Source organism: Macaca thibetana, chromosome 10 (genome assembly GCF_024542745.1).
Source record: "Macaca thibetana thibetana isolate TM-01 chromosome 10, ASM2454274v1, whole genome shotgun sequence".
Taxonomy (NCBI): domain Eukaryota; kingdom Metazoa; phylum Chordata; class Mammalia; order Primates; family Cercopithecidae; genus Macaca; species Macaca thibetana.
The window spans coordinates 80,664,802-80,685,592 of NC_065587.1; positions in this window are offsets into that span (position 1 = coordinate 80,664,802).

Sequence of the window (20,791 nt, forward strand, 5' to 3'; positions counted from 1 at the left end):
GGAAATCTGGGGACATTCTGACAAATTTCTTCCTTCTCCTTAATGACCCAATCAACTATAGGTCAGTCTGGATGGCATGGATGAGAAGGTTGCCTGAGTCGTATTCTATACTTCTAACACAGTTATCACCCTCAAGTTGACTAGTTTGCATCCTTCTTCCCTGCAAGGGCTTGTTTTTTTTCCAGCTGTGTCTGTGCTTATATTTGCTTTGTGCCTGTGGTTAAAATTATGCTGCTTGTAATTTTCTGGTATTAGGTTGGTGTAAAAATAATTGCAGTTTTACCATTAAAGGTAATGGCAAAAACTGCAATTACTTTTGCACCAATCTGCTAGAAAACTCTCTTATCTAACACTGTGCCAGTAATGTTTAACAACTGTCTCTAAGAGGGGGAAAGGCCTTGTGATTGGCTGAATATCATGGTGTAAATACTCCCACTGTGACTGATTTCAAGTTAACAACTTGACTTCTTAGAACACAGAGCTGAGAAGTTTTCTCACCATGCAGGCACAATAACTGCAAAAACCCCTCAAGAGTATAAGGGTAGTAAATGCTGTATAATAATTAGATGATAACTTTTGATTATTTGTTACTTTTTTTTTTATTATAATTTATTTTACTTTAAGTTTATAGAATTACATTTCTAATAATGGCCATGTTTAACAACTGGCTCACAGAATTCTGAAAATTTAGGACTGGCTCTTGTGAGCTGGTATAAGCAGGCTCCGGATCACCACTGTCCCCCTCTTTTTACTGAGGACATATAATTGGCCTTTACAATGAGTGTTCTAATTACAACCCCTTTGTATGTATAGCAGCATGGAGGAGTACCCTTGAAGATTCATAGATTGTAGGACTCTGTCATTTGTGATCACTGTAGGACTGTCTAATTTTAGCAGACAGATCTGCCATCGAATGTGAGTAAATGTTTGCCAAAATTTAAATAATTAAATTGGCCCAGGAACAGAAATCTCTGTCTCTTAAGAGGGCTTCGCCTGGCCTGCTTGAGCCCGTCTGAGTGAACCACATGTGTGCTGGTAGGGAATGCAGGTGGAATAGGAATGACTTCTGGCTTGTCCAGAGCTTTTTGCACTCCTGTTAATACTACTGCTTTGAGAAAGCTAAAGAGGTTTGAGTGCATGACATTTTCTGTTTTTATTTAGGAAGTTCAGTTCTAAAAGGTAGACTCCTTTGCTTTATTGCATTTAAAAACTTTCCTCAGTGCTTAAAAGTTGTCTATGAGTTTTTTCTCTAACAACTGGGGACTTCTGAAAGGTAAGATCAAGTGTGTGTCTGTTGCAGTGATTTTTTTTTTCAGTGCCTGGTATGAAGTCTCGTCTGGAGAAAGTGCTCAATAAATGTGGGCTGAATAAAGGCTGAGATGCTAGAGGCATGAACTGGTTCAGGATAGGGAGGAGACAACTTGCTCCATGCTCTTGGTTTTGGTTACTCATGATTCTGGGAATGTTATGAAAACTGTTGAGTATCAAAGGAGATCCCTGAGTGCTTTTCTGCTATTTTTCTCAGGTCCTGAGACCCCCTATGGAGCAGGAAAGGAGAGTGGCAGAATAAAGAGAGTATGAGCCTGTTAGCTAAGAGCTCTGCCACAAATTCTAGGATTTCTAGTTCCTAACTGCATGATTCTGGGCAAATCATGCCTCCAAGCCTGAGTTTCCACATCTCTAACATGGTGGTAGTCACTCCTACTTCACAGAGTTGGCAAAATTGGATGAGATGAGGCATGCAAAATGGTTGGCACTCAAAACATGAATGTTATTGAGATAATGCATTTCCATTTCTTCAGTGTTGAGTAAAATGGAAGCAGCTTCCCTCCCAGTTGGCATTTCTCAGAGATAACAATATATGGATACAACCTGGACCTAGCAGAACCATAGCAAGAGCAGTTATTTTACCCCTTCTGTGTACCAGGTGCTGTTCTAGATGCCAGGGACAAAGAGGTTAGTAAGTTATGCTTACTGCCTTTAACCAATTCAGAGATCAGTGAGTGAATGGAATATATAGTCATTTATCATGATGCCTTATAAAATAGGATTTTTTTTCACTGGAACAGGATTTGAAAAAGAAATTGACTAAGAAAAGCTTTTTGACTATTAACTTTGAGCAAACTTGACCAAGCATCTCCCAAACCCCTCTCTCACAACCTCTTTTGAGAGCTCTTGACTTTCAAAAACAAATACAGGTGCACCCCCAAGGTAAGTGGGCAGCCTCATGGCCTTTCTCTTACAGTCAAAGGTAAATGATGCAGCCGGATATTACAAAGCTTTGTACCTTGACTTGATGTCTATGCCTGCTAAAGCAGGCAGCCAAGGTCTGACATCTCAGGGTTGTTACCGCTTTGATTATTTTCGGATGGAGGCACTGCTGTCCTTATTTCAGTGCCTCTCAATTATGCGTTGTGTCTCCACTGCTCCTGAACCTCCATTCTGTAAAACAAAAGAGATCACCTGCTGCGGTTTTCATAGGTCTTTGTGGAGCCTCTTTAGATTTGGGCATTTTAAGGTCAATGCAGTGAGTGTTTTTTCATGTGTTTGTACTTTTCTAGTTCCCTCCCCAACACTTACCCTCACCCCCAGCCAAGATAGTTGTTTTACTTTTATGAAATATCCATCATAAATTCTACAGAGGACAGCAGGAGTGCAAACATCCAAGAAGATACAACTTTAAGAGAAATTAATTAAGCTTTCCCCACTCCCCGTTGTGTGTCCTCAGTGCTCTGAGCCCTTCTGAAACAAAGGAGACCCATGTGAATTGTACATGAGGTAGGCAGTTACCTCCTCAGAACAGTTTGGGCAGTGCACAGTAGGTGGAATTTTCATTTATGAATAAATTTGTCCAATTCCCAGGTCTTTCATATTCGCTTTTGAGGTTTTGGTATTTAAGTGTATCTTATTAACATCAAAGTACCCTAGAAAATAGTGCTACCCCCCAGCAGTTCTCCTCATTTCAGGTTGGAATTGTTAAGGGTAAGAACTAGAAAGATTTCGAGACTTGGAAGTGGGGGAAAGAGGAGCTATCAAAGAACAGCAAGGGCTTGAAAGACAAACCCCAGCTACTACTGACACCAGGCTGGACAGCTGCATATCCCCCAAGCCAGCAGTCCTATAGTATGGTCAGCCTGGCGCCAGCATTGACACTACGTGGAAGCTTCATAGAAGTGCAGAATCTCAGGCTGCTCAAGATTTGCAGAATCAGAATCTCTGGGGGGCAGCCGGGGCCCAGAAATCTGTGTTTGAATGAGCCCCCAGGTGATCCCGATGCACCCTGAAGTTTGAGAAGCACCACTGTAAGTCACTGATTCAGACCCAATTTTCTTCAATTTTTCAGCATAAGTAGCAGGTGGATGGTTTTATAAAATATTAGACTTCCTCTGGCATAAGAAGATTTTAATGTGTGTACCTTATTGTTCAAGATACTTACAATGTTTTGCTGAAAACTTACAATGTGAAATGTAATTTGTCTCTCACTGTGCTGCAATAGCCCCCTTCTTGGCAGTTCTTACAATAGAGCAGCTTTAGAGACAAATCTTGTTAATGATAATTATGTGATGCTGCAGAAAATTTTTCATCATTCTCCTTGATCCAGAAAATATTGGCTGTGATTCAAAAAGATTTGTGTAGGCTCTCAAACCCCTCATAGACTTCCATATAGAACTGATCACCTGTCTGAGTAGGAATACAGATGTAATGAAAAATATATATATATATGGTAGGCTAAAAAGAGGGCCAGCTATTGAATGTCTGATAATTTCACTTGCTTTTTTGCTGATAACAGGAGAAGAAGTTCCCCACCTCCATTTCTTGGGTAATATTCTATTTGATGTGTTTTAGAACTCAGTAAAGCAAATTGCACTTTTGAAAAACCCCTCCATTAGTGGAATTGGGCCCAGGGCAATTCCAAGTGACTGGAGTGTACCTCAGAACATGGGAACCCTTGCTTTGTCCTTGTGACTCACTGGCCACAGGACGTTGGATAAGTCAACCACTGACATGGTTTGGCTCTTTGTCCCCACCCAAATCTCATCTTGTAGCTCCAATAGTTCCCACGCGTTGTGGGAGGAATCTGGAGGGAGATGACTGAATCATGGGGATAGATCTTTCCCATGCTGTTCTTGTGACAGAAGGGGTCTCACAAGAACTAATGGTTTTCTCTGCACAAGCCTTCTCTTTGCCTGCCGTCATCTACATAAAATTTGATTTGCTCCTCCTTGCCTTCTGCCATGTTTTGTGAGGCTTCCCCAGCTACGTGGAACTGTGAGTTCTCCATTAAATCTCTTTCCTTTGTAAATTGCCCATACTCGGGTACGTCATTATTAGCAATGTGAAAAGAGACTAATACAGTAAATTGGTACTAGGAATGGGGTGCTGCTGAAAGGATACCCAAAGAGGTGGAAGTGACTTTGGAACTGGGTAACAGGCAACGTTGGAACAATTTGGAGGGCTCAGAAGAAGGAAAATGTGGGAAAGTTTGGAACTCCGTAGAGACTTGTTGAATGGCTTTGCCCAAGATGCTGATAGCAATATGGAGAATAAAGTCCAGGCAGAGGTTATCTCAGATGGAAATGAGGAACTTGTTGGGAACTAGAGCAAAGATGACCCTTGTTATGTTTTAGCAAAAAGACTGGCGGCATTTTGCCCCTGCCCTCAAGATTTGTGGAACTTTGAACTTGAGATAGATGATTTAGGGTATCTGGCAGAAGAAAATTCTAAGCAGCAAAGCATTCAAGAGGCGACTTGGGTACTGTTAAAGACATTCAGTTTTTTAAGGGAAGCAGAGCATAAAAGTTTGGAAAATTTGCAGCCTGACAATGTGATAGAAAATAAAATCCCATTTTCTGAGGAGAAATTCAAGCCAGCTGCAGAAATTTGCATAAGTAATGAGGAGCTGAATGTTAATCCCCAAGACAATGGGGAAAATGTCTCCAGGGCATGTCAAAGGTCTTCATGGCAACCCCTCTTATCACAAGTGTAGAGGTTTAGGAAGGAAAAATGGTTTTGTGGGACAAGCCCAGGGTCTCTCTGCTGTATACAGTCTAGGGACTTGGTGCCCCGTGTCCCAGTCACTCCAGCCATGACTGAAAGGGCCCAAGGTACAGCCAGGGCTGTTGCTTCAGAGGTTTTAAGCCCCAAGCCTTGGCAGCTTCCACGTGCTGTTGAGCCTGTGAGTGCACAGAAGTCAAGAACTGAGGTTTGGGAACTTCCACCTAGATTTCAGAAGATGTATGGAAACACCTGGATGCCCAGGCAGAAGTTTGCAGCAGGAACAGGGCTCTCATAGAGAACCTCTGCTAGAGCAGTGTGGAAGGGAAATGTGGAGTCAGAGCCCCTACACAGAGTCCCTACTGGGGCACTGCCTAGTGTAGCTGTGAGAAAAGGGCCACCATCCTCCAGATCCCAGAATGGTAGAACCACCAACAGCTTGTGCTGTGCACCTGGAAAAGTCACAGACACTCAATGCCAGCCTGTGAAGGCAGCCAGGAGAAGGTTGTACCCTGCAAAGCCACAGGAATGGAGCTGCCCAAGATTACGGGAACCTACCTCTTTCATCAGTGTGTCCTGGATATGAGACATGGAGTCAAAGGAGATCATTTTGGAGTTTTAAGATTTGACAGCCCTGCTGGGTTTCAGACTTGCCTGGGGCCTGTGGCCGCTTTGTTTTGGCCAATGTCTTTGGAATGGCTGTATTTACCAATGCCTGTAACCCCACTGTATCTAGGAAGTGACTAACTTGCTTTTGATTTTACAGGCTCATAGGTGGAAGGTACTTGCCTTGTCTTGGATGAGACTTTGGACTGTGAACTTTTTGAGTTAATGCTGAAATGAGTTGAGACTTTGGGGGACTGTTGGGAAGGCATGATTGGTTTTGCAATGTGAAGATATGAGATTTGGGAGGGGCCAGGGGCAGAATGATATGTTTGGCTCTTTGTCCCCACCCATTTCTCATCTTGTAGCTCCCATAGTTCCCACATGTTGTGGGAGAAACCTGGTGGGAGATGATTGAATCATGGATGCTGCTCTCGTGATAGCGAATGGGTTTCACGAGATCTGATGGCTTTTAAAAATGGGAGTTTCTCTGCACAGGCCCTCTCTTTTCCTGCTGCCATACACATAAGATGTGACTTGCTCCTCCTTGCCTTGTTACATGATTGTGAGGCTTCCCTAGCCATGTGGAACTATGAGTTCTCCATTAAATCTCCTTCCTTTGTAAATTGCCCTGTCTCAGGTATGTCTTTATCAGCAGCGTGAAAACAGACTAATACTACCACTTTCTGAGCCTTGGTGTACTTTTCTATAAAGTGGGATTGTAGTCCCCTCCTATTTTAAGCATTTTTGTAGTGATAAAATGAAAATGTATGTAAGAGTCATTGCAATAATGATATACAGTTAAGAAGTATACAAGAAGCCGGGCGCGGTGGCTCACGCCTGTAATCCCAGCACTTTGGGAGGCCGAGGCGGGCGGATCACAAGGTCAGGAGATCGAGACCACGGTGAAACCCCGTCTCTACTAAAAAAACAAAAAATTAGCCGGGCGCGGTTGTGGGCGCCTGTAGTCCCAGCTACTCGGGAGGCTGAGGCAGGAGAATGGCGTGAACCCGGGAGGCGGAGCTTGCAGTGAGCTGAGATCCGGCCACTGCACTCCAGCCTGGGCGACAGAGCGAGACTCCGTCTCAAAAAAAAAAAAAGAAGTATACAAGAAAGAGGGTAGCCTAGAATCAATATCAAAATTCATCCTTGTACCCCAACCCCTCTCCTTCCTCTCTGTGGAAACAAAATGGTCTGAGAATTGGAAGGGAACATCTGAGATACACATGCTCCTGATCTTTCCACAGATGGAGAGCCCTGGCACCTTGGTAGAAGCAGCTGACTTTTTCTAGAGCTCCAGATTGAAGTCTATAGATTTTGCAGCTACTTAGGGGAGGCTCATCCAGGAGAGGCCTTGGAGAGGAAATGCACCCGCCTACTCAGGGCACGTGATCTATGAAGATGCTCTCTGACCCTGTGACCCCGGAAAGCCTAGAGAGGAAGCCCCAGTGGCCTGGGCTGCTGCTAGACCTTATGTGGGGAAGGATTAGCACTTCTACCTGGAGAGGCCAGCATTTGACTTCTCATGAACAAACAATTTAGACAAAAGGACTAGAATTCTACAATGCTTTACCTGGCCAAGATACCATCTATCATTGCCAGCAATAGGCAAGTCTTTTCACAGTGGCCAGGTCTCAGAGAGTAGGAGAGAATAACTAGAAAACAAAACTTCATGAACTTTGAGGAAAACATTCAAGGACACAGTCTATCAAATAATAATAGATTCACAATATGGAGCTCAAGATAGGGGAATGTGCAAAGTACAGAGAGGTGGGATCAGTAATGGCCCCTGCTGTTACGTGTTTATAGTTACAAGGAAAAGAAAAGCAACACAATGCAACAGAGAGCACACAAAATATTTTGGACAAATAAACTTTATATCAGTTATTAAAATAAATATAAATCAGTCAGATTCTCTCAGAGTAGAAAGATTATCAGAGTGTATAAAGCAAAAATAATCAACTTCATGCTGTGTAGAATTATGATACATAAAACAGTGATGATAAAATATGGATAATAAAGAGTTTATCAAAGATACACTAGGAAATCAGGTTAAAAATGAAGCTAAGGTAAGAATATTAATGGCAAACAAAACAAAATGCAAGAATAAAATATCAAACTGGGAGAAGAAGAAGAAATAATAGTAAGCATTTTATTCAACAATTGCAAAAATTTATGTATCTAACACCATATCTGCCAAAAAAACTAGAAATACAAGAAAACTTTGACAATGCGCAATTACAATGTAATTGTTGATAAATAGTTTTTTGAATTCTAAATATCAAATAAACAAAAAGTAAGAAACAATATACTAAAGAATATAATCAACAAACTCAACTTAGTAGAAACATGTTAGGATATGGACATTGTAAGTAGTGAATATAGACCTTTCTTTTTGTAAACTGGAGACAGAAAATGTACATTCTTCCCTATTTTGAGGGAGAATTTACTAGTATTGATCATGTATTTAGCCACAAAGAAAGTCTTAATAAAATAATCCAAAATAAAGATTTTATAGAACATATTCTCTAATTAGACTCTATAAAGCTAGAAATAAGCAATTAAAAGGCCAGAAAGAACATTAACTACATGGAAGTTAAAAATATTCTTCTAAATAATTACTAGATCAATAAAGAAATTAAACTAAAATTACATACTATTTAAGGTATTTGGAAAATAGTGAAAAAAAAAACATTTTGTACAAAAACCTGTGAGAGGCAATTACAGCTGTATTATCCAAAAATATATCTTTATTGCTTTTATAATTTAAAAATAACTATAAGTAGGTGAACTTCAAATTAAGAAATCAGAAAAACAATGGGAACCAATATGAATGAGGAAAGATGTAATTGTAAATTATCAAAAAAAAAATAGAAAAAATAATAGAAAACAGAAAAAAGAGTTTCATTGAAAGGACAAATAAAGTAGATTGGCACGTATTGATTTTTTTTTTTTAAAAAAGCAAAAATGTAGAATATAAGACATCAGAAGGCAGAGAAACCATAGATCTATGAGAGATTTAAAAATTATTGGAGAGTATTATATATAAATATAAGGCAATAAATTTTATTATCTGGAGAAGTATAATCAAATAAAATTGACCCAGCATGATTGAAAACATCCGATTAAGTCAATAACAGTAAATCGATGGTAAAATAATTAAATACGTTTCATTTAAAAATATCACGAAGCCCAGTGAGTTTTATGGTCAAATTCGGCCTAAGTTTTAAAAACTAAAAAGTCTTCTCTGCAATTTGAGTGATTAAAGACTGCGGAAAAATGATGGATAGTGTTCTTGTTCATTTTGTCAAACTTATATAAGCTTAATGGCAAAACCTGCTAAGGTTTTATATGAAATAAATCTGTGAATCAATTTACTTGTGAATACAGATGCAGATTTTTAAAAATAAAGTGTTAGCAAAGAAATTTCATCTGAATCATAGGAGAATAAGATTCTCACACCCAAATGGTACTTATTAGAAGAATTCAAAGAGATTTCAAATTTTGAAATATATTACATGTTTCCATATTTCAACAAATTACAGGGAAAACCGTATTATTATACCACTAGCTACTGAAGGGTTACTTTATAAAATTCATCGTCTAGTCTTAAAAAAAAAATCTAAGTAAAATTTGAATTGAAGGGAAAAAGTAGCCGTGATAAAGATTATTTACTTAACAGAAAACGTGAGAATGAATGGTAAAATCCTGAAATCAATTTTGTTACAATATGGAAAAGTTAGAGATGACTTTTATTGCTATTAAAATTGAACAGTGTTTGACAAGTGCTAATTGATGCTATGAAAATAGTAAATAAAATAATCAGCATAAATGCAGCAAAGGAAGAGATTCAGTTATTATATTCTTACAAAATTGAACAGACTCTACTAAAGCAACTATAAGCAACTATTAAAATTATTAAGAGAACATAGAGATTGGGGGTGAGAGGGACTGGATAAATATGTAAAATCGACAGCCTCTTTCTATAACAGAATTACTAAGTTAGAAATGGGAAGAAATTATTCATACTAGTAACAAAACAATAAAATACTTATATCCTTCTAATTTTATTTATTTATATGTCAGAAATGAAAATTATAAAATCTTACTCAAGTATATCAAACAAGGGATTTTGAAAAATACCTTATTTTTGGATGGGAGGACTAATATCATAAAAATACCAATTTATCCCAATTAAATATATAAATATAATGCAATCTCAATCTGAATTGGACTTGGTCAAAATAATTAATAATTCCATTGAGAGACTAAATAATTAAGAAAAGTCAAGAAGATTTTGAAAAAGAGGAATGACTAGACGTGGTTTAGCGTTTACTAAAAATGCAAAAAGCTCTTATATTAGTTTTCTATTACTGCTGTAGTAAATTACTATAAACTTGGCTTAAAACAACAGAAATTTATTATCTCACAGTTCTGGAGAAGTTTGAAACCAAAGAGTCCTCAAGGTTATGCTTGTGCTGGAGGTTCTAGGAGGTCATTCGTTCTCTGCCTCTTCCAGCCTCTGGTGGCTCCTAGCATTCCCTTATTTGTGGCTCCATCACTCTGGTCTCTGCCTCTGTAATTTTCTGTCTTTGTAATTTCCCTCTGTCTTCTCTTGTAAGCACATATTTTGTGATGGCATTTAAGGCCTATCCCAATAATCCAGGATAACCTTTTCATCTCAAAATCCTCAAAATCACATTTACAGAAGCTTTTTATAAATTTAAATAAGGTAACATTTACAGGTTCCTGTGATTAAGGTGTGGATATCTTTTGGAGTGTGGGAGGTAGCATTTCTCAGCCTACTACAGCCACTGCAATCAAAATATTTCGCTATTAGAGCAGACAAAGAGGTCAATGGATAGAATAGTCCAGAAATAGAGCCAAGTACAAATGGGAACCAGAAATGTGGCAAAGGTGGGATTTCAGTTCACTGGAGAAAAAGATGCTTTATTTGGTAACTTGTTATCTATAGAAGAGAAATTAAAACTAGATACCTATCTTTTTACCATATAAAAAATAAAGCCTCTGGTTCATCAAATGTGAAAATGTAGAAGAAGAAAAATTAGCAGAAATTCTAGGAGATATCTGCAGAAGTTTGACCAGTAAGGGACAGACATATATGACCGTACTGACGGCCCCCAACTTAGAATGTTTCGAGTTATGATTTTTCAACTTTACAATGGTCCAAAACCAATATGCATTCAGCATGCTGTTCCACCTACAATGGGGCTATGTCTGGATAAAGCTGTTATAAATTGAAAATATTATAAGCTAAAAATGAACTTTTAACTTAATATTTTCAATTTACAATGGGTTTATCAGGACATAACCCCATAGTAGGCCAAGGTGCATCCGTATTAAAATATAAAAATAGAAGACTAACATGTCATAAACACCTTTCCAAAGATCAAGATTCTAAAGTTAGACAATAATTTTCATATTTTTCTTCATTCATCTTCTATTTTTTGTGTTACAATGAACATTACTACATATGCAATAATTAAAATGAATAACATTTAAAGGAGAAAAATATTATGTATAATTTGGGCCCACATCCACATAGGTTTGCATCTTGGCTAGCTTCCTTACTTAATATTTCTGAACCTTACTTTCTCCATCTGTGAAAGGAGTACTGGTTGAGTATTCCATGTTTAGAAGTGTTATAGTGAGGAATTGTAAGTACAGCAAACTGCAGAGAAACAAGGAGTGAGGTGAGGAGAGAATGAATATCTTTTAGTCGATTTGAAAAGTAATTTACATAATCAATAAGAAACCTGAGAACATGTGTATTGACATTAAGAAATGGGGAGACTGGGAATTACGGACAGACCTAAAGCCCTATCTCTACCCCAAACACCATTTGCTCCCACCACTAGCGGTTGGGGCTCAAAAATATGTCTATTTCCAATTGGCATGGTGATGAGAGCACACTTTTCTTTCAAAATGATTACTTGCAACTTCATTGTCTTAACTTCCACTTCCTGGTAAAGTCTTGAACATTTTTTCCTTTTCATTTTATGTTCCCAGGTTCTGAATTTATTTTGCTGAAAGAGAGAGATACTTTCTGAATTCTACCAGCAAGGCTATTATGGGAATTCCTTAAAGAGTTTAGGTTAAGGGGCCTTTGAATTACAAAAAGCACAATTTCCCAAACCAATATCCATCAGTTAGGACACATTCAAGCCCTAGGAGATTATTACAGTCTTTTTTTTTTTTTTTTTTTTTTTTTTTACAATTGCCATCACTGACCTGAATAATAAATTAGCATTACTCTTACAGACTAGAATTAAAGAGCTGAAAAATTCTTTCGTTCACTTCCCTTTATTTCAGAGGGAAAGAAAGCAAGATGGAGGAATGATTAAGTTGACCTACCAATGTCACACTGCTTGCCAGCACCTGCATCTTTCACCTTTCAGTCCAGCTTCCTTCCCACACACACTGCCCAGTATAAATCCTGAAAAAAGGGTCTCCTCCAGATTGCCCCAAAGGGTCTGTTTTCCCTATGTCTTGTAGACTTGAAAGGCTAGTTTTCTTCTTCGAAGGGAATAGAAAGTGCCAGAACTTCATTGTCCACCTGCAACATGCCACTGTGAATCTTTCCAGTCTGAATTCCACAGGCATCACAAAGTGTCCTCAACACTTCCAAATACTAATGAAGGATCTCAGGAATCCATTAACTATGCTGATGGATTAAATGGTCATGTATATCTGATAGGCTGACTAACAGAAGCAGGAATGCGAAAAGAAAAACCCTGACAGAGGTTTGCTATTAAAAATTTCTCTAAGAGGCATGGGGCAAATAACTGACTTTAGGCTGTCATGCCATCCACCTGTTTCTAAGTAGGGTTAACACTATAGGGAGTTATTTTAATTTTTTTGCTTGCATAGTTGAGAGAAAAATAATTTCCCTTATCTTTCCAAACTTAATGTCAGACAACTTGACAAACCTCCACCAACACTCCGTAACTAGAATGTCAGTCCAGACTTCTCCCTTTTTGGTCTATCACAGGAGCAGCATATACTTCCTAGAAGCTGGTGGGGAAGTCTTATTTTTATATTTCCTGAATCACAGGGAGCTTTTATCCAAATCTGTGCAGCTCTTTTTGGTCTAATCAAAATCCTGCTTGTGGCATCAAAGCTTGGGTTTCCCTAGAAACAGACCCTGAGTCTAGGATTGAGATGCAAATCAATTATGTGCAATTGTGATTGCAAGAAGTACCTATAGGGGAGTAAGGTGCTGAGATCAGAAAGGGAAGGAGACCAACAACAGTGTGTTAATGACAGGCTACACCAGGGGCTGACAAGGCTCAGTTCCATTGGGGACCTTTAGGGGGCGGTGTAGAACACACTTGAGAGTTGTCCCTCAGAAGTGGTGAGCAGCTGGGCTATTTATCTATTAACTCTCATTCCTCCTTAGCTGAAGCCTGCTTCTTGAGGTATGAACTCACCAGCATTTCAGCCCCGGTTGGTGGGAGCAGAGAGAAAGCACACAGACAGGGAGTTGGCAGGTGCCTGAAGCAGGTCACTGTTACTGGGGCACCAATACCCTTTGGTATAATGACCTTCTAGGAAGATAATTCACTTCTTAATTTTCAACAACTTTATTTCATAAATAGGTTAGGGCCTGTGATGTGACCTCACAAAAATAGTTTAGGCATATATTCTTAAGCAGAGTAAAAATACTAAATTCATTAATTGATTAGCACTCTTTTTTTTCTCATATTAAAGGAAATAATAGTTTTAATTAAGATTCTAAGTCTGTTTTTTGTTTTGTTTTTTGCTTTTGTTTTGCTATTACCTGGAAATATTGAGAGTGGCTGGGTCCTGACCAAGAAGTTAAAGAGCGACGCGATTTGCTCAATGATGACATTTAAGCCCGTATCACCTCATGGGTGGGAAATGAGGCTCCCAAAAACATGAGCTTTTCACACTTACGAGTAATTGGAGCTGACAAAAGCAAATATGAGTGAAAATGTTCAGTGCCTTTGCATTGGGACTAAAAGTCACCATAGTTATCCCAATTATGAAATCTGGCCAATGGGGAATGACATGGTCCTTCTGGTATGTGTTTCTCTGGATTCTCCTTTACTCCCATCCTTCTCAGGACTTATTACCTTTCCAGGGGATAGACTCAAGAATGCAGGTGTGAAAGCATTATAGCCAACCCTATTTTGCTTTGTGTGAGACTATTCTTTAGCATTGACAGTTTGACAGTCCTTGTTGTTTTTAAAATTGTGATGATTTCTTCAAATCTGGACTTGCTCTGATATTATTAAGGCTGGCACCCTGATGTGTGTGCTACATTGCCATCTGAGGCTTGTCTCATTGCCAGCAGGTCTCGAATTCTAGTTTTCTGTCTAAGATATAAGGGCAGAATGTTATTTATGAGCAATTACAAAAATCACCTTGCTGCATTTGATGTATTGGAGAGATTTCAATCAAGGCTTCGAGCTCATCCCAAGCAGACAACTATGCTGATAGTATTTAATGATTTATTGAATGCTACCGAACTCCAGCTCTTTCTCTTTTTCAGTTTTAACTTGGTGGATTTGGGGGAGTGCTTCAGATGCACTCAAAGCTATGGTAATATTTGGTAGATTCTGAAGTATCCTTGAAGCTCTTTTTTTTTCTTTCAGTTAATTAGGTTGGTTGTATTTGCCAGTGTGAATGGATAGGAAGGGCTCGAAGTGTCACCTGAGGGTCTCTAGCTCTTCCTGATTGTAGGATCAACTGCCAAGATGTGATGCTACTTCAACTGGAGGTGACAGGGACACTCAAGAAAACTGAGTTAATGATGAACTTACTGTTTAATGACACAGAGTGAACTTATTTACATAGAGTGTATACAGATGCATATGGGTTATAGGCTATATTTTCCAAATATGCCAGTACTATGTTTTGTTAAACCTTTTTCATAAATGAGGTATAATTTACAGAGCAAAATGCATGAATATTATGTACATGGATCAATGATCATATATATCCTGATCAAGAAATAGAATAGTTTTATCACCCCAGAAACTCCCTCTTGACTGTTTCCAGCCAGCTCTCCTCATCTTTAGTCAATCACACATATGTTTTCTATCACTATAGAACAGTTTTGCTCATTCTTGAATTTGACATAAAGGAAATCATGTAGCATGCACTTTTTGTGTTTGGCATGTTTCACCCATTTTCATGTTTTGGTTTTGAGATTCAGCTGTGTACTTGCATGTATCAAAGTCCTTTCTTCTTATTGCTGAACAGTATTCAATTTTATGAATATACCACAATGTATTTCTCAAATCTCCTGTTCATGAATATTTGGATTATTTCCAATTGTTGGTTAGTATGAATAAAGCTGCTATAAATCATCTTGTACAAGAGATTTTGTGGGCATATGTTTTCATTTCTCACATAAAAACTGGTATCAAGATTGCTGGGTCATAAGAAAGGCCATGTGTAAATTCACGTTATTTCTGGCTTAGAAACATATGCTTACGGTTACATGATTAAATGTAATGGATTTCTACACACTCCTAAACTTTAGTGTAAACTACTCCTAAACTTTACCTATACATAGTGTCATAGACATTGCTACCTATATACAACATATTGTTCAGCAACTCAGTGTATGTTATTTGCTTTATTGGCATGTGAGAGTGTAGTGTAAAGGCCATTTTGAGGAGAAGATTCAGTCTGTGATGTCTCTCAAATTCAGTTACCATCTTGAACAGGAGAGGAGCCAGTGACATCAATTAAGACTTACTGTGTTGTCTTGCATATTCAGGTCTTCCCTAAGAAGAGGCCCTTCTTGAAACCAGGTCCTGCATGAGCTAAAACAGATGGCTGCTGTAATCACCCACAAACAGTGTGTTGTAAAAGGGTGCAAACCAGATACCCTCTAAATGACCAAAGAAAATGCAAAGTCAGAAGTGATTTTCAAGAGCAACTAAGAAGAGAGTCAGGGCTACATTATAGACAATGATGATAGGATTCCAAGAACTGTATAAATTACTCATTTATTTTAATTTTTTTGTCTTCTCTCTGTTTTTTCTGCAGTGATTTGTAAGAAGTTAAGTAAGTAAGCCTCCTAATGAAACAGTGATGGCAGTCTTTGGAGAAATCATATTTTATTCTGGGACCTACACAGAAAAGAAACTAGGCATGGAAATCAGCTGGTGGGACCTTAGGAATTTGTGCTTGGTCAGCTGGGCCTGGTGGCTCATGCTTGTAATCCCAGCACTCTGGGAGGCTGAGGTGGGCAGATCCCTGGAGCTCAGGAGTTCAAGACCAGCCTGGACAATATGGTGAAACCTCATCTCTACTAAGAAAATATAAAAATTAGCTGGGATGGGGTGTTGCACACTTGCATACTTGGAAAACTGAGGCGGGAGAATCACTTGAATCCAGGAGGCGGAGGTTGCAGTGAGCTGAGGTCGTCACACTGCACTCCAGCTTGGGCAACAGAGCAAGACTCTGTGTTAAGAAAAAGAAAGAAAAAAAGGAATTTGTGGTTGGCAGACTGACGGTGGGATTCTCTCTTCAGTTCTTGGAGGCTCAGGCTAGGAACAGTATTGTAAAACTCTCATCCATTGCTATCAACCAACCAACTGCTGCTCCTGTACTGGTCCAGTTAGTCTCTGACTGTATCTCTCACTGTTGTGTCACTGTGTGACCTTGACACTCCACCTAACATTTGGTTTTGGCAGATTCCCCTGGGAAGTTTTGCTTGGTGAATGCAGTGCTCGAGTTGTCTGCTGTTATCCAGGCAAAGGTGATGTAATTCCTTAATTAAATGATTGGATTTCAGTCTGCACTCTTTTAGCTTGTGAATTTCCTACATGAACATTGCCTAACTTGATGATGTAGGAGTTTTGTTGCTTGGCCTCAGCTCTTGTTGGCAATTCAGTTTGATTAAAATGTCTAGAGACCATCTTCAAGTGGAGTGGCCTTTGTTTTCCATTGTCATTGGATCGTTGAGTGGATGTCTGTATCTCCTGGCCTTCTCCATTTGAACTTTATATCATTTATGAAATACTGCCAGGCTGAGAATGCAAATCTCATCAGGAAGATTTGGTAAGATTAATTAATGTCTTAGTTGTTTGGGAGCTAGAGGGCTGTAACTCTTCACTTGCAAAAGTGCCAGCCTATGGCATTTCCCAAATGTAGGTTACTAAAGGGCAAGTCCTTATGTTCTGAAAAAAGTATTAGATGTCCAGACTTCCTTCTTCCTTTGGTGGGAATTGCAGTTTTTAAAATTCAACATTGGATTCTAAGTTTCTCCAACACTTTTTTATTTGTAAGCAGGAATCCAACTCAATTTATTTGCTGGATCTTTTGTCACCATATGTCCTCAGTCACCCGGAGAGAATGGAAGCAGCAGGCAATTTAATTTGTTCACAGTATAATCTTAAGTCCCTTTGAGTAAGAGCTTTTAGCAGCTCTGCTCCCTAATTGTGGAATTTACTACCGATTTCTAGTCCCAGTGCCCTGCCTGTCCCTCTTTAAATAAACTAAAGCTTTCTGCATTAGCTGAAGCATTTGAAACTCTTGAGTAGGGGGACAGGCAGTGGGTAAAGGGGTCTGAAAGGTGGGGAGAAATGTTTATTGTTCACTGCCCAGGTTTTCCCCCTGGGAAGAAGGATACACAAATTCACACTCATATAATTCATGTTTCTGTTTCAGGAGTCCGCGTAAGAAAAATAGGTGTCATAAAATAAAATTAAAGAAAACATTGGAGGAGAAGCATGGAGAAGGGCAAGAGGAAGAAAAATAGAGGGAAAGGCCAAGAGCTTGGAGGAGCAGAGAAGGAAATGAATCTACCTATTCTCTCAAATCTTTTCCTCTTACTTCTCTGTAACCGCAGTTAATTTAGTGGCTTTCTTAATTCAGTGACATCCACATATATCAGAGCAGTTCTTTTTGCTGAAATATTTATTTGCCTTGAGTTGGACTGTATGAAACATTAACCACAGATTTGGAAACTGACATGCACGATGTTCCTGTTCTTGCTTTGCCAGGAGCCTTTGCCTGGGTAATCAAGGCCCCAGAGAAGGACTGGAACCCCTGCAAACCCCCTGTCCATCTCCCCAGCTGCTGCATCCATACCCCACAGAGCAGCAGTTGCAAGCACAGGTTAATTTTCTGGAACCGTTTCACCTTAAGTCTCTGGGATGCACACTAAGATCCAACATTTTTCTTTGTTACTTGCTCATTTAATTTATTAACTGTAAGACAGAGAGAGAACATTTATAAGAATACTAGTAAAAGCTAAATGGTAGAAAAGGTGAACAGATTTATGAATGTGATTTCACTACAGGCTTCCCAGGGGAGTTGGAAATCCTTTCCCATTTCTGTACAATGGGGCTATCAGAAGACTCACTAGAACTAGATGTCACGGCATAAGGTGCAAAAAATTTTGTGAATCCCAGGGCTTCCAATGACCTGCATTAGGGGCATAAGATGACATGATGAGCAAAGATTTCAGCTTTCAAGGAGGTAGAAGGAAATGGTTGATGGTACTTACTTACATACACACACACACACACACACACAATGGTTACATCAATAAGTTAACACCTGGTATCTTTTTCACAGTGAGAAGATTCTGGAGGCCAAGCTGGCACCTGAGGTTCTGAGGCTCTCTACTCAGCCTCTTGAGGAATCTGAGTATTTATAAGGCTTTGGAGATTCAGGGTAGCATCTTTTTTCACAGCTGAGCTTAGAGCCCTCTTACAACAGGAGCCCCTGTTATAATGTGTGAAGAAAATCTCCACCTTGCATGGAAAGCTGCAATGCATCCCTGGTGAAGGAGTTTCCTCATTTATAATTAAGTTCAGGAAGCAGACTAGTGTGTTCTTTCTCAGATAAAGGAATGACCTTCATGCTGAGAAAATTTAACCCTACACTACTATTAGGTGTCAGAGTCCTTTTGAAGATGAGATGGCCCAGGCAAGTGAGGAAGGTGAGAATTGGATTAATTTGGAGGATAGGATAGTCACAGGAGTATGAGGCATGGAATAATTTAAGTTAGCATCAGGAGAAGCCAAGAACTGAATCAAAGTCAGGCAGGATCAGAGAGGTTGAGAGAATGGATCATCCATGGGACTATAATCTAGGGTGGAGGTAGAATTTGAGTAGCTCAATTAAAATGCCAAACTTAAGGAGAATGGATAAGGTGACCTGCCATTTTGCTCCCTGATACCATCTCCAAGTGTTAACAAGAGTCTAGCATGTGGGTGATGCTCAATAAATATTCATTAATTGAATAAATGAATAAGTGAATGAAATTGAAAACTGTAGGAACTGGGCAGTATATTGAGACACTTTCTGAAGAACCTAGGAATAAGCCAGCAACACCTTGAGTAGAACGGGGCATGGTACCCCTTTCGGCCCCAAGCACAGGGAAGCATGTCTTCATGGAACAAGGCATGGGTTCTGATGGGTGCTTAGATTAGAATTTCCTGAAAGGATGGTTTGATGTCAAACGACCCATCTTCAAGCTCATGACTTTTACATTCCTGCCAATTGGACATAGGTCTGTTATCTGAGCCTGGCACGGAGGAATCTCTAGGCCAGGAGCAAAGAGTCTCAGCTAAAGGAATCTGAAGCCGGAGCACTGGTTTTCCTTGATTTAACTGGCTCGAGGAAAACTCACATTTCATGGCTAAATGTAAGGGTACAGGCAAGAAAAGAGATTTGTTGTTGAGGTTTGTGCCTTCAAATCTTAAGTGATAGAAGTGTACATGTGAGTGTGTATGATGTGGGTGCATGTGTGTGTATTTGTAAGAGATTTTGAGATAGTACACATAAGGAGGAACTAGAGAGATGCTCACACCTGCAGGCACATAGAAATAGGAGAGATGTCAGAGATGCAGAGAAATACAGAGAAACACAGAAAGAAAATGAGAAACCAAAGAATAGAGAGTCAGAGAAAGGCTGATTGGAATCTTCCCTCCCCGTTAATCATGACAGTTAGTACAATTGGGGACGAGGTTTTTCTTTAATAATTAAAACTCTAGGGATTCACTTCTGTTAGATTTCCGAAGGTTTGGATAAGGTTTTTAAAAAAGAAAAAATATCACCTTCAAAATAGAAGTTACTCCCTAAAAAGATACACCTGTGATTATGAAATAATAAAACTGTTTACATCCAGAAATATAGAAAATACATGCAGATGTGTCCCAGTCCTCCAGCATGAGTGCTGGGCAGGGAACAAGGCCTTGCAGGCTGTTGTGCTGAGGCTAGAGATTCTAGTTACAGGTTCTTTGCTAAGATTCCCTTATACGTCTATGTCCATGTAGATACCTGACACTGTGATGACTGAAAAAAATATTCATGGGTCGGGCGTGGTGGCTCATGCCTGTAATCCCAGCACTTTGGGAGGCTGAGGCAGTTGGATCATCTGAGGTCAGGAATTCAAGACCAGCCTGGCCAACATGCCGAAACCCCATCTCTACTAAAAGTACAAAAATTAGCCAAGCGTGGTGTCACGTGCCTGTAATCCCAGCTACTTGGGAGGCTGAGACAGGAGAATCTGTTCAATGTGGGAGGTAGAGGTTGCAGTGAGCTGAGATTATGCCATTGGGAGGCTGAGACAGGAGAATCTGTTCAACGTGGGAGGTAGAGGTTGCAGTGAGCTGAGATTATGCCATTGCACTCCAGCCTGGGCAACAAGAGTGAAACTCTGTCTCAAGAAAAAATTATGGATCAAAACCTTAATAAGCAGATGCCCTTTTCACTGCTCTTGCTCATATCCAGATAAGAGCTAAGCCAGTTTCATTCCTGACTCCTCCACCCCACCTCACGAGTAAACAGAAATAATTATAAATTATACCGCAAGCTAGTCAATAGGAAGCCTTCCAAGTCCAGACTTTAATTCATCTTGGGTGATAGTTCATTTCACACAGCCCCACCAGACAGGAGTAACTTATTTTAATTGGCCATCATTCATGAACCCGCACATGGTCTACTTTAGAAATGACACTGCCACTTTATTGTAACTGTATTTCTCTGACTCATGGTTATCTAACTGAAGGGAGTAGATCAATTTTTCATAATTCATAAGAGTGTGTAGAAAAAGAAAAGGATTTCTTCCCCCAGTCCTTTCTAGCTTTCCCGCACAATGCCACAAAGAAGGTTAACCGATTCAGTGACCATCCGGCTATACTTGGAATTCCCCCAAAGAAGATGGCCTTAGGAGGAAAGA